The sequence below is a fragment of the Cervus canadensis genome, chromosome 7 (assembly GCF_019320065.1).
Source record: "Cervus canadensis isolate Bull #8, Minnesota chromosome 7, ASM1932006v1, whole genome shotgun sequence".
NCBI lineage: Eukaryota > Metazoa > Chordata > Mammalia > Artiodactyla > Cervidae > Cervus > Cervus canadensis.
In genome coordinates this window covers 34730008-34742994 of record NC_057392.1, presented here as the reverse complement: position 1 = coordinate 34742994, position 12987 = coordinate 34730008, and the positions used below count along the sequence as shown (strand labels likewise).

The window sequence follows — 12987 nt, the reverse complement described above, 5'->3', positions numbered from 1 at the left end:
TGCCATCAGTCAGACTTAGAGGTGAATTCCAGCTCTACCACTTGTTAGCTCTGTGACCTTGGGCAGTCATTTCATGTCTCTGAGCCTCAGCTTCTTCCTCTATAGGATGTGGAAAATAATGCATCCCTCATGATGTTGTGAGAATTTAAGGAGACGATGGATGTAAAATGCCTTAACCCAGTGTCTGGCATTTTAGGGAGACATGCACTCCATAAACAACTGTTATCATTTGCATTTCTGTTTGGGGGCTTTTGTGCACTATGACTTTAGTCACCTGGCTCCAAGTGCAATGAAATCATAGGGTAGATATGCATCCAGATGAGTAAGAGTCATGTGTTCCTAGAAGACAAAACCGCCTGATGCTGAAAGACACATTGAATGGTTCTTTATGGATCCAACAGGCACGTCCCTGTGCGAGGTGTCTCAACATTTCCTGCTGAACCTATGCCCATCCCTTAGCTCCAATGTGCCGTAGTCTGGTTATTGGTAGCTCAAGGCACCTACATTAGAGGCTCCAGTCTTCCCAGAACCCACCTAGCCCACCAGCAAGTTTTCATTCTTCAGACTCTTCTTTCTTTTGTTCCTTTCCACTCTCAAATTAAGGTTTTCCACATGGTTCACTGCCCTCTCCAAGTCTAAGTTTCTTGTTTTTTCATGCACTTCATTGTTCTAGTTCATCCCTGCCTCCCTCCACATATCCTAAAATTAACAGTTATCTTTAAAAAAAAATTTATCCTATGCTGCACATAGTCTTCCAAGCAATACTACAGGGTAATGAAGATAATCTTCCTTTTTACAGATGAAGAAACTGAAGCTCAGAACAGTTAAGTGACTTCACCAAAATCAGCCTAAAAGGATTTGAATCTCTATCTTTCTGATGCTGAAGACTTACTATGCTTTTCCCATTAGTTAGCTCCATAATTCTTTATCTGCAATTTCCACATCTGAAAAGGAGTTCTAAAAATCACAAAATGTTTTGTCTCAAAACTCTTTCTGTCAAAGCCCTGACCTGAACCAATGAGGCTGGTTATAATGTTCACTTATCTCAGTTAGTGAGTTCAATGAAGTCCAGACTTCCCTGGTCATTGCTTTTTCCACTATAATGTTCTATTACTTAAAGTTAAAAAAAAAAAAAAAGGAAAGCAATAAGCCCCAGACTTAAGTACTCCCCATACCTAGTAGAAAAACTCGAGTGGCGAGGGTTTTTTTGGAAAAACCCTTACCAGCTCGAGTGGTGCAGGGCCCCACGTGTCCTAGCAATGACCCTGTAGAGTAAGAGAGCACAGGCACATTGGAACTCTGAACTCTAATCCTGCAGCTAAGCCAGGACAATATTCCATGTGGGCTTATACTGAATTTCCCATCCAGGTCCCAGCAGAGCTGATCCAAACTGGCCTAGCAGCTCTTCCCAAAAAGCAGAACTTGGGCCATAGCAAAGTAAAATAAATCTCCCAACTTGGCCATCGAAGGGAGAAGATTGAATCCTGCTGCTGACAAAGAGGCTCACTGGGACAAGAGCAAAACAGCCAGCCAGTGTCCTTTGTTTAGGAAAACAAGCTGTTTGAATTACACATGAGCATCTAGTTAAATATCCCTCAGTAAGATTCTTACCCTGCCCTTTACAACCCCGGGATAGACAGAGGTATACTGGGTATTCACAATGGAACTATACAGACTCAGGAGACAGAAGAGATACCAGCTCAGAGGATGAGAGACTAGGACCTGAGACATGTCATCTTGGAGCTTCCCTCTGTGGCAAGTGGTTCACTTCATCTCTTTCTTCCTGAAAACGGTGAGCTGAAACTCAGTCCAAACTATAGCCTCTCAGGTCTCTGGGATTTGGAAACCTGACAAAAATGTGACATGGGGAGGGGCTGAGAGGTTTAAACGTGTAGATTGCTGGTGGAAAGCAACTGCCCATCTATGAGGCTCAAGAAGGGCTGGTCTTCCTGAGAGAGCTGTCAGAAGTGAATCCTAGTGAGGCTGGTCTACATGCACATGCTCTGATGATCCTCTCAGACAGTGTCTGGAAGCCAGGGGATGCCAGGGGAGTCTGTAGAACCTCATTGGGCACAGAGAAAAATAAGTGGGGAGTGACCAGTTAGCCATAAAAGTTCTCAAAGTGACCCCCAACTTCATGTCCGTTCTCCATCCTCATTCAGTAAATGCCTGAGGAGGGACCTTTGGCTTCTCCTAGTTTGGGTGATATCATTTCCATATTTGGACTCTGCCTCAGAAATAATGTGATCCATCCCTCACTAGAACAGGGGAAATAATACTATTCAGACTGGAACAAAGTCTAATCTAACATACTCTTGGACTTTGCAAAAGTACACTGTGTACCTTGTCTTTTATTTCTGGGCATTGTCTTAGTCGAGGGTGCAGGGAGATTGGGAGAGGAGATTCATATGAAAGGATTATAACATTGCATGTGGGTGCTAGGTTATTCCTTAAATGCTTTCAATACTTAATGAAAAAAAGGTACAAAGAACAGTCTGTTATTTCCAACATCTTGAAGCTCACAGACACACCTGGATGCCATTGGAGGCAATTGCTAGTGATAGACAAAAGGGTATTCACAGTTGGAGAACTGTAGATTTGGAAAGAGCCCTGGACATCATCAAACACTACTCCTTTAAATAAGGGATGAGAACACTGATATCCAAAGACAGTGAGGGACATTCTTAAATGACTGAAGATATGCAGATCAAAAAACCACATGATTTTTCCACGAGGCCACAGAGGCATCTTGGTATAGTCTAGCCAGTCTGGTACCCCTAGCTACATTTACTTCTTCTTGGTCAAGGGAGGAGGAACCACTCATGCTAAGCTTCCTTTTCTCAAATGTAAAATGAGAAAGCTAGATAATGCCAAGTTTTGGCAGGGATGTGGGCTCAGAGGACCCTCGTTTGCTGCTGCTGAAATATGGATAGTGTAGCCATTCTGGAAAGCAATCTGGCTCTACTTGGTCAAATAAATATTTACAAACCTATTGACCCAACAAATGTATCCCCAGACATACTATTCAAATGAAGTGCTTAAAATATGTCATAAGGGATAGACACAGGGATGCTTATTTTGGTACTCTCTGTGGTGTCAGGGGTCTGGATAGATAAAGTACAGTGGAGGCCCACCCTGGAGTACTGGGCAGCAAAAAAGCAACAAAAGAGATGAGCACATGGCAATGTGCATGATCTTAAACTGATACTCCACGGGGGACAAAGTGAGAAGTAGGCTGTGATATATAAATGATCATACTGAATGAAGCAAGCCAGACCAAGAATCATGAAGCAGGGAAGGGCCTCACAGATTATCTGGTCAGAAATTCCAACCTGGGGTGCTTGAACAGGTGGAGGGTAAAGACAAAAGTAGTGACTCTGAAAGCTTTTCTTCAATAACTTTAAAAGGTTGAAAGGAATCATACATTTAACTTTCAACAAACTCCCTAGCTGATGATGATGTCAGTTTTTAGCACTGAGAACTCACAAGGATTTGAGGCTCAGGTTGGCTGATGACGTTGTTGAAAAAATATAGGAATGGGGGCCTTGATAGTGACAACTAAGGGACCCAAAATCGAGATCAAATCCCACTTTGGAGGCTTGGTAACTGAGATTCTCAGTGAGTTGTGAAAAGTTGTAGAGAATGATTGGGTGGACTTTTCAGAAACTCTTAAAGCCTCTCAGTTCACATAAAACCTCTGAATGAATGACGATATTGACGTTTGTTTACTTCAAGATTAGGTTTGAGTAAGTAGCATTTTCCTTTTTTCCATTTTTATTTCGTTCATGGTTGGATGCTGGAGAAGGAACTTGAAACAAAAGACAGTACTTGGCCCAAACCTTAGAGTGGATGCAGACATGTATGGACTCATTCCCTCTTTAATTTATAAGGATGGAGCAGACAGCAGCCCCAAACCTGAAATCCTGTTTGTCTAAGCAGTCTGCTACTGATGTATTAAATGGTACTTAAGATTTAGGAGTTTCTTTTGCCAGTACTAAACAAGCCACTGAAATAAGCTCCACACAAAGTCCTTTGAGAACTGTGCTGTGAATCAGTTAACCACACTATCTCACAAAACTGAAGTGTCCATAGCAAACAGTAACTTCCAATACCAGGAAGATGTCTCTGTGTATATAGGGACACTGTGTGGGGAGGTTGAAAAACAGGAGAATCTGTGATTAGACTTTGCTCTACTTCAGCCCATCTGGAAAATCATTTCTGCTCACTTGAATGCCCCTGACTGTCACTAAAGATCAGGTGTTTCATAAAAGCACATAAAGGCTAACATACATTAAGGTGGGGTAACACTGCAATTGATTTCCAAGAATTTCTTAGTGGCTGAATCTCGGTGGCTGGGACAATATGAAGAGGTTTTCTAAGAGAGTAAATCTTTGTGTTCAAGCACAAACCACAGTTCACACAGTTCCTAGAGAAATGTTCAGAGGAGGCTGTGCCCCTTCTACTATCACCTTATTCCTCTGAGATCTGACCATCCTTGGCTCACTTAGATTTCATGCGAACAAGTTTTCCAAGGAAAACTTGAAAAAGACTTTTTAAAGTAATCATTCTGTCTTTATGTTCTGAGAAGGAGCAAAGGGATGGGAAGAGGACCCAGTGTGAAGAGCAAATTGGAAGACAAGCTTGTGACTCTTTTTTCTCTAAGGCTGTAGTTTATGTTTTTATATTTATTTTATTGAGATATTATTCACATACCACAACACTCACCATTTTAAAGCGTACAATTCAGCAATTTTAGTACATTCACAAGGCTGTACAACCACCAATGCTATCTAATTCTGGAACATTTCACCACCCTCACTCCCAAGGAAGAAACCCTGTAGCCTTTAGAAGTCACACAGGTCTGCCTCAACATGACTCATTCATTCATTCATTCACTCAGTCATTCAACAAACACTGTGGAGCACTCAGCAAGTTCCAGGAACAGGATAATTTAACCCTACACTTTGCAGCAGAAGCACCCACCGCACAAGATGCCAAACATTATCTTGGAGAGCCCAGTTTCTTTCAGGATGACAGTGAAGTCCGCAGGTATGAGGCTGTGCAGCTAGAGGTCAGGGAGGGCTGTGAAGGAGGAATTGTGACTGACAGAAGGTATGCAGAGGGGTTACATATTCTGCAGGAAGATTTGTTCTGCTGCTTGGGTTCCTTTTAAACACCCACAGGCTCATGGCTTTTAGGAGTCCTTTGGACTACAAGGAGATCCAACCAGTCCATCCTAAAGGAAATCAGTCCTGAATATTCATTGGAAGGACTGATGCTGAAGCTTAAACTCCAATAGTTTGGCCACCTGATGTGAAGAACTGACTCATCTGAAAAGACCCTGATGCTGGGAAAGATTGAAGGCAGGAGGAGAAGGGGACGACAGAGGATGAGATGGTTAGATGGACTCACGGACTCAATGGACATGAATTTGGTTAAACTCTGGGAGTTGGTGATGGAGAGGGAGGCCTGGCGTGCTGCAGTCCATGGGGTCACAAAGAGTTGGACAGGGCTGAGTGACTGAACTGAACCTCCCCAGAGGACACAATGGCTGGGAAACCAAACCCTGCACGTTTCCAGACTCATCTGCCTCTTGTCCACATTTCCTGCTTAGTCTGTGTCCAGCTGAAAAACTTCTTTCCATCTTTGACAATTTTCATTTTATTTTCCCTCACTTAGTTTTTTCTCATGTCTTTTTCCAATTGTTTCTGCCTATAAATCTGCTTTGCTATCATCATCTTTTCTTTTTCTTCTCACTTTTCTTCTTTTTTACTGATCTTTCCCCTTACACCTAAGGTATCCAGTAGGATTGGCTGGGAGAATTGCCATAAAAGGGAATGTTTAGAGGTAAGAAAAAAATTATGTCTCATTATACACATTCACCTTTAGAAAAAGTGTGACCTTGTTGGCCTCTCCTCTTCTGCAATGCCATTATTTACAATATCAGTATAAAATAATATACATTAAGCTCTTACTGTGAACCAGACACTATACTAAACTCTGCAGGATTTATTTTATTTAATTCTCACAATAATCCAATAAGCTTGGTGCTGTTATGAGCTCTGTTTTACAGATTGGAAACCTCAGCCTTGGAGTGGTTAAATCACTTGTTTAACATCATTAGCTAGTAAATAGTGAAAAGTCACCCAAAGTCAGCGCTGTTTGACTGTGGAGCCAAGCTGTGACTTTATAATGCCTTATTTACTTTCTGGGTTTCTCTCTTTCCTCTAGCCCACCTCCCACTTAAGCTAGCTCCCTCTCTTCTTGAAGAGAACTTGCTTTAGAATTGGCCTCTTGTTGGCTTTAGTGAGCTACGGGATCCTTGGCATGGGCTCAGCTCTGAGCTCTGTAAATTCTTCTGAAGTCCCACTTTGGGTGTAAAGGTTCACGCCTTTCTTCCCCCTCCTTCTCTTTTCCCTTCACCCCACCCCCATGAATTTCCCTGGGTTTCATGAAAGGGGCCATGCATGAAAACAAGGCACAGAAATCCCAGAAGCCTCCTGCTGCAGCCAGGGCTGTGTTTTGTCTAAGGAACATTCTTTAAAAAAAAACCAAAACTTTCAGAATCGATGTTGTTCAGCATCACAGACATATAGCTTATGCTTTGGGGAGCAATATAGAGAAAGAAAAGAAGTGGCAGAAGAAAATAGCCAACAACAGAAGGGAAACCAAGAGTAATCCTAAGCATGTAAGAATGCCCAGAAGAAAACTTTGAAAACAACATCCAAGGGATTCTGAGATTTTTTTTCCTCTCTTGATTATTTTAATATTGTTACCTGGTCCCTGACACTCCAGCTGTGGCTTTTCTGAAAAATTCATTGGGCTGTTTGGAACTGACATGGGAAATAAATATCAGCAGGGAGCTGAGAGGGAATAAAAACTCATTTTTTCTTTCAGGTAGTAACAGAACAGATCCCAGGAGCACCTAGGGGCTGATGCATGAAAGATAACAACAGGGCCCCCTTTTTGAGTCTTCTTTATACCTTAGCCTAATAACTTACTAGCTCACATTTAGAGAAAGTGTGAAGGTGGGACAGTGACCTGGGAAAGTGGCCACAGGACAGATATTTTGGGAAGCATGTGACTTAAGTCCCAGCCCCCACACCAACCAAGCTGCCCTAACTTCTCTTCCCCAAGGAGCGGGAGCTGAAGGGCTGCGCTCGGACAGAGGATGTAGTGCAAGTCAAGGATGGATGAAACCAAGGAGCCCTGATGAACACAGTACAAGGGTTTTACGTGTCATGTGTGATAAAACACAAGATGTATCTGTCTAAATCTTGCTCCTCTCCTAGTTTCTAAAACCCTGTGCCTTTCACAGGAAATTAAATCTGTGTTTGTCAGATTCCTTTACCCTTACCTCATTGGAGGGAGGGTAGGTTGGAGTTGGCTTACGTACCAGAAACTGCTAGGATTTGTTTCTTTAATGAACTTCTAGTGTTTTTTCTGATCGAGACTGAAGTCCAGTGGCAGGGCCAGCAGCAGCCAGGCCAATCCTTCAATAGTCAGTTCCACAAGGAAATGAGCACCACTGAAGTATGTGTGCATGGTGTGTGCATGCGTGCATGTATGTATGTGTGTGTGCATGCATGTGCGTATATGTATGTGTGTGTAAAGGTGATGGGTTGGGAGTAGATAATTTACATTCTGCCTGTTTGCTGAACCCCAAATCTCAAATTTAAGTCAAATGTTTAATAAAAAGCTTTGGGAGTTGCTTTGTTTCCTTTTATTCAGACATCATTTTGGAAGGAATGTGCACATTTTTTTTTTATTTTCTTCTGTTTTTCTTCAAAGGCTCCTGGAGGGCAGAAATTGTGTCTTATGATTTCTTTCTCTCAGAGTCTAGCAGAGTCCCTGGGACCTAATAGGTGTTTAGTTATTGTTTATGGAACTGAAGGAGCAGAAATCTTTAACAGGGCATTTTAATACCCTCTTTGGCTCCTACTTGTGCCTGCTTTTCCTTCTTTAGCTTCTTGTAGATCAGAATATGTGATTTCTCTCCGAAACACCTGGACTTCTCTCTCTTTTCTCTTTTTTTTTTGGATACTTTTAAAAAACTACCTTTATACAGATGGCTTCCAAATTCCTTTGTTTCCACCCCTCCAGGCTACCTTTCCCCCATCTCCCCTCTGGCTCTTGGGAATCTGATTGTAAGAGAAGGAAAGCACTGGGGAGAAGATACTCCCCCGGCATCTCAAAGCAGCATGGCTGAGACCACCCCTCTAGGCCCCTGTACCTGGCAGAGCTGCCCTCTCTGCACACGCCTAGGGTGAGAGCCTCAGACTTCCCTGCTGCTCTAACCTGGCAGCAGAGTGGGCAGTGCAGTCTGCTGAAGTCCCAGGGTACAGTGGGGTTGGAGGCACTGCTGGGTCTTGGAATCTAGGGAGGGGCTGGGAGTCTGGAGGAGGGAAGGCCATCAAAGGTTGTGAGGTCTGGGCCAGCACTCTGTAAGCCACACTGTTGTAGGAGTTGTTATGGTTTCTGGTGAGCTCTCATCCTTTGGTTGGACTCCACAGGTGGAAGTACCTCTCTCTACGTTGCCTTTCCTTCTAATGCCAAACACCATCGTGTGAGCCATCTTTATCTGTTTCCTATACAGAGAGTCGAGTCCAACTTCTTTGTTTACCACAAACTGCTTGACCCTAAGAACCTTCTGATCGCTTGTCAAGGCTCCAGCCCTTCACTCACCCATGGTTCTCCACCTTTAGTGTGGTTCAGAATCAAACAGAGGGCTTGTTAACACACAGGGTGCTAAGTCCCATCCCCAGAGCTTCAGCTCAGGAGTTCTGGGATGGGGCTGGACATTTCACATTTCTAACAAGTTCTCAGGGATGCTAATGCTACTGGCGGGACCAAGTTAGACCAACAGGCCCAGTGATCCACTCTTCAGAAACCTCTCATTCCTGCTTTCTCTCAGTCAATATATGTGTTGCTGTTTACTGGGCCTGCTTTCTGCTTAGCTTTTTAGATCCTTTATCTCATTTAATCCTCACAACAACTGTATGAGGTAGCTCCCACTAATGTTTCCACTTTAAATAAAAAGAAACTGAGGCACACAGCTTATATGTCTTATCTAAGGTAAGTGGTGCAGTTGTTTCAAAGCTGGGCAGTTTTGACTCTGAAGCTTGTGTATTTAATCACCCTGCCATACTGCCTTAGTGGTCTAAGGATTTTTTTTTCTTCACATGGATGTCTTCATTTTCTACCTTAAAGCATGGAGCTTTGCAAACAAGGTGCCCTTTCATTCTGAACCCACCCCCTCCCCCTGTTTCTCATTGCTGCTAGCTAAGTACAGCAGGAGAAAACACACATTTAATCTCCATTAAGGCCTTCAGACTTTTGGGAGAGGAAGTCTAGTCTGACTTGGGAATGAAGCCTGAAGTACTGAGATTTTTAAAGAAAGGTAGCTTTATTGCCTCAAATAACATATGGCTATGCAAATGAATGTCTAACTGGAACATTTCTCCAATAATTCCTTTTAGCCTTTTATAATAATAAATATGGCTTATTTGCATACAAACAAAAGATTGAGGACTGTATTAAAGATCTAGGGCTGATTATTTGAGTTCTGGTTAAAAAATAAGTAGGGTTTCCCTGGTGGCTCAGATGGTAAAGAATCTGCCTGTGATGTAGGAGACCTGGGTTTGATCTCTGACTCTGGAAGATCCCCTGGAAAAGGGAATGGCTCCCCACTCCAGTAGTCTTGCCTGGAGAATTCCGTGGATAGAGGAGCTTGCATCTGATTTTTCAGAGGCTCAATATGGGTTAAAAACCCATGTTTGGGAACATGCAATCTTTAAGATGGGGCTTCCCAAGTGACTCAGTGGTAAAGAATCTGCCTGCCAATTCAGGAGATGCAGGTTCAATCCCTGGATTGGAAAGATCCCCTGGAGAAGGAAATGGCAACGCATGCCAGTATTCTTGCCTGGGAAATCCCGTAGACAAAGGAGCCAAAGTAAGCAGGCTACAGTCTATGGGGTTGCAAAAGAGTTGGACATGACTTAGCGACTAAACAACAACAACCTTAAGATCATTTCATCAAATGGACTGCTTTCCTTTGCATGTAGATTCAGGTCTGGATCTCTCAGGAGGAGGCCAGGATTTGCTTTTAAATAAAAACAGGCCAAATATTGATATCTTGGTGATTTGCCCCAGTGAGGGTCCCCATACTTACTGGGAGTTTGTATAAATTATATAATTTTCCAGAGATTCACTGTGTCTGGAAAGGATGAGGGAATCTGCAACATATATAACCTCAAGTTTTATTTTGTTATTTTTTTCCTTGCCATTTTATTTCCTGCCCTTACAATTCTAATGCACCATGCTTTGAGAACCATGCTGGGTAGTGGGGAGAGCCTGGAGCCTGGGGGTGGAGGTGGTTCTCAGATACTTCAGTGGCTCAATTCTTATCTGTACATTGGACTCGCTTGTAACTTTATTGAAAGTAAAAAAAAAAAAAACTAAAACAAAAAATATGCTCTACTCAAGATCTGATTAAAGCAGAATTTTTAAGATTGGACCTGTACATTAGCAATAAAGTGAAAGTATTAGTCACTTAGTCATGTCCAACTCTTTGTAACCCCATGGACTGTAGATGACAAATGAACAAAACACACAAAACAAAAAACTCCTTGGGTGAGTCTAACATGGGGGCCACTGGTGAAAACCACGAATATAATCTGATTTGGAGCAACACACTCAGGGGGTATAGTTAGCTGAGAAGTAGAGAGCAGGGTATGTTGAGTATATGAGTGGATAGGTGTGTGTCTTTTCCACATTAGAATCAACTCCTGTGATGGAAGACCCTAACTTGGGAACTTAGGAAGCAGATGCTGTCCCGCTAGGCCACCGCAGTCCTTCCTACACCAGATTCATTCATTCTTTCCCCCATCCAGGGCTGTCCTGGGCTATCAGCCTCAGGTGCTTTGGACAGGGCCCTGCCCTTACGTGTGCTGGCCTTGCTTGCAGACGCTTTGCCCTCTCTCCTGAGCTGTTCGAATCTGGCAGCCGCACAAACCCCTGTGACCGGGCAGTTTCTGAATGATATCCCTTCAGCTTCAGGCCAGGGGCTCTGGGTTTTTGCTTATTTTCTTTTTTCTTTCTTATTTAAGAAGCTGAAGAGAACTTACAAGCAGACCCTTGAAAGCTAAGCATTTCTAATCACATAAAGTTGTCTCTGCAGGGCCTGGGCTGAAGAGGGTTTGTTTGGAGGCTTTCATCTTTCTGTGTATCCCCTTCCTTCTTCAAACAATCTTTTTGGGCTCTTACCCATCCAGCTTCTTTGCTGGATGCCCACCCCCATCACCTCCACATTTGGGGCCCAGAGGGTAAAGGAGCATGGAGGGGTGGCTGATGGCCTGAGGGGGAAGGGAGGAAGCTGGCAGCCCCCATGCTGGGCCCAAGGAGACTCTGTGAGAAAGCCCTTCTCCATCTGCAGCCCAGCCCGGTGGGAGTCAATTAATTCTGAATAACCTAAACCGACAGAGGTATTTGCATTCACAACCTGACTGATGACCGTATAAAATTGATTTATGAATTAAAGTGCTTCCCTTCCCTTTATCCTGATTCAGGCTATAATTGATTATACGTGCTGCAGCGAAATTAAATAAAAGAAAATTAAAAAGAATAGAAAAAGGAAAGTGAAAAAAAGAGAGGCCTTTGCTTGGCGGTCCAGCATTCTCAGGACTCCTCAGGATTAGCCATTCTATTCATCACTTATCATTTTTTATTTAAAAAGTTACTTCCCCCTTTGTCTCCACCCTACCGTCCTCCACCCCCACCTCTGCTACTGCGGCCTTCTCTCTGGCCTCTGCCCAGTTGCTGATCCTTTGGGGTGAACGAGCCAGTTATCTTCATGTTCCCTGGACAGAGAGAGAAATTAGGTGGGCCAGGGCTTCTCCCAGGTAGCAGAGCACCCACAAAAATTTGAGGAGTAAGCCAAAGTGTCTTCCATCTCTGCCTTCTTCTTCTGTGTATCTCTCATTTTATCCCTTTTCTGACTGCTATTCATCCCACAGGCACGTGATCAAAATTTCCTTGCAGGAAATTCTCTCATAAATATATTCTCAGTAAGGAAGACATTAATGCTAAATTTTTTAAAGGTTCGTTCCTCTCAGCAGAAATTTACTGAAGAATAAAATGTTTAGATAAAGGATATACCTCTAATTCTTAAACTTCAAGCTCCTACCTCAGGAACAACTATTCTCTTAGTGGGAAGAGAGTCTGGAGTAGGTGAGTAGGTCAGCTGAATTCCAATCACCTACATAGCACGAGAACAGGCCTTAGAAACAGCTGGACCAAGACTCTGAAAATTACTAGTCACATGTCCTTGTGCGAGTCCCTGAACTTTTCTTGCTTTCATTGACTCCTATTTAAGATAAAGATACCTCCCTAAATAGAGGTAATGCATGTAAATCTGCTTGAAGTATGTCTCAGCAAACATGAAAGACGCTGTGCAAACGTTACAGACTACTTCTTTACTTATTCTGTTTATGATACAAGGCAGTGCTGACTCAAGAGTTTTCTGATAGGATAATCAATGGTTTTCTCTCAATTCAAACCCAGTGTTGCCATTTGAATGACAGAGAACTATTTTTTCATTGCCAAACCAGATCTTGAGAGCAGACTGCCTTCTTTATGTCCATATCCACAGAGATCCTGGCACACAAAATACATCATAATTAAACCATCTCACTCAACTCACCCTCCCCGCTTCTTCGTCTTTTGTCTTCCCCGTTCTTCCTCAGGACTGCCAAGATTCCATGCCCAGTTTCTGCTACTGTCACAGAAAGCCTCCTTCCTCCTGCCCTCCTTTCACTATCTTTGATGCAGGTGATGCTAGTGGTAAAGAACCTGCCTGCCAAAGCAGGAGATGTAAGAGATGCAGGCTCAATCCCTGGATCTGGAAGATTCCCTGGAGGAGGGCATGGCAACCCACTCTTTGTGTTCTTGCTTAGAGAATCCCAAGGACACAGGAACCTCATGGGGTAT

At 43.2% G+C, this 12987-nt stretch overlaps 1 protein-coding gene across 1 annotated transcript in view; it reads left to right on the top strand.

The window, feature by feature from the left end:
- Positions 1 to 1633: 1633 nt before the first annotated feature.
- LOC122445546 (tsukushi-like) overlaps positions 1634 to 12987 on the top strand; it is a 71400-nt gene continuing 60046 nt past the window's right edge. The window contains exon 1 of the mRNA XM_043474849.1: positions 1634 to 1792. The gene's annotated coding sequence lies outside the window, so the exon portion shown is untranslated. The remainder of the gene's footprint in view (positions 1793 to 12987) is intronic.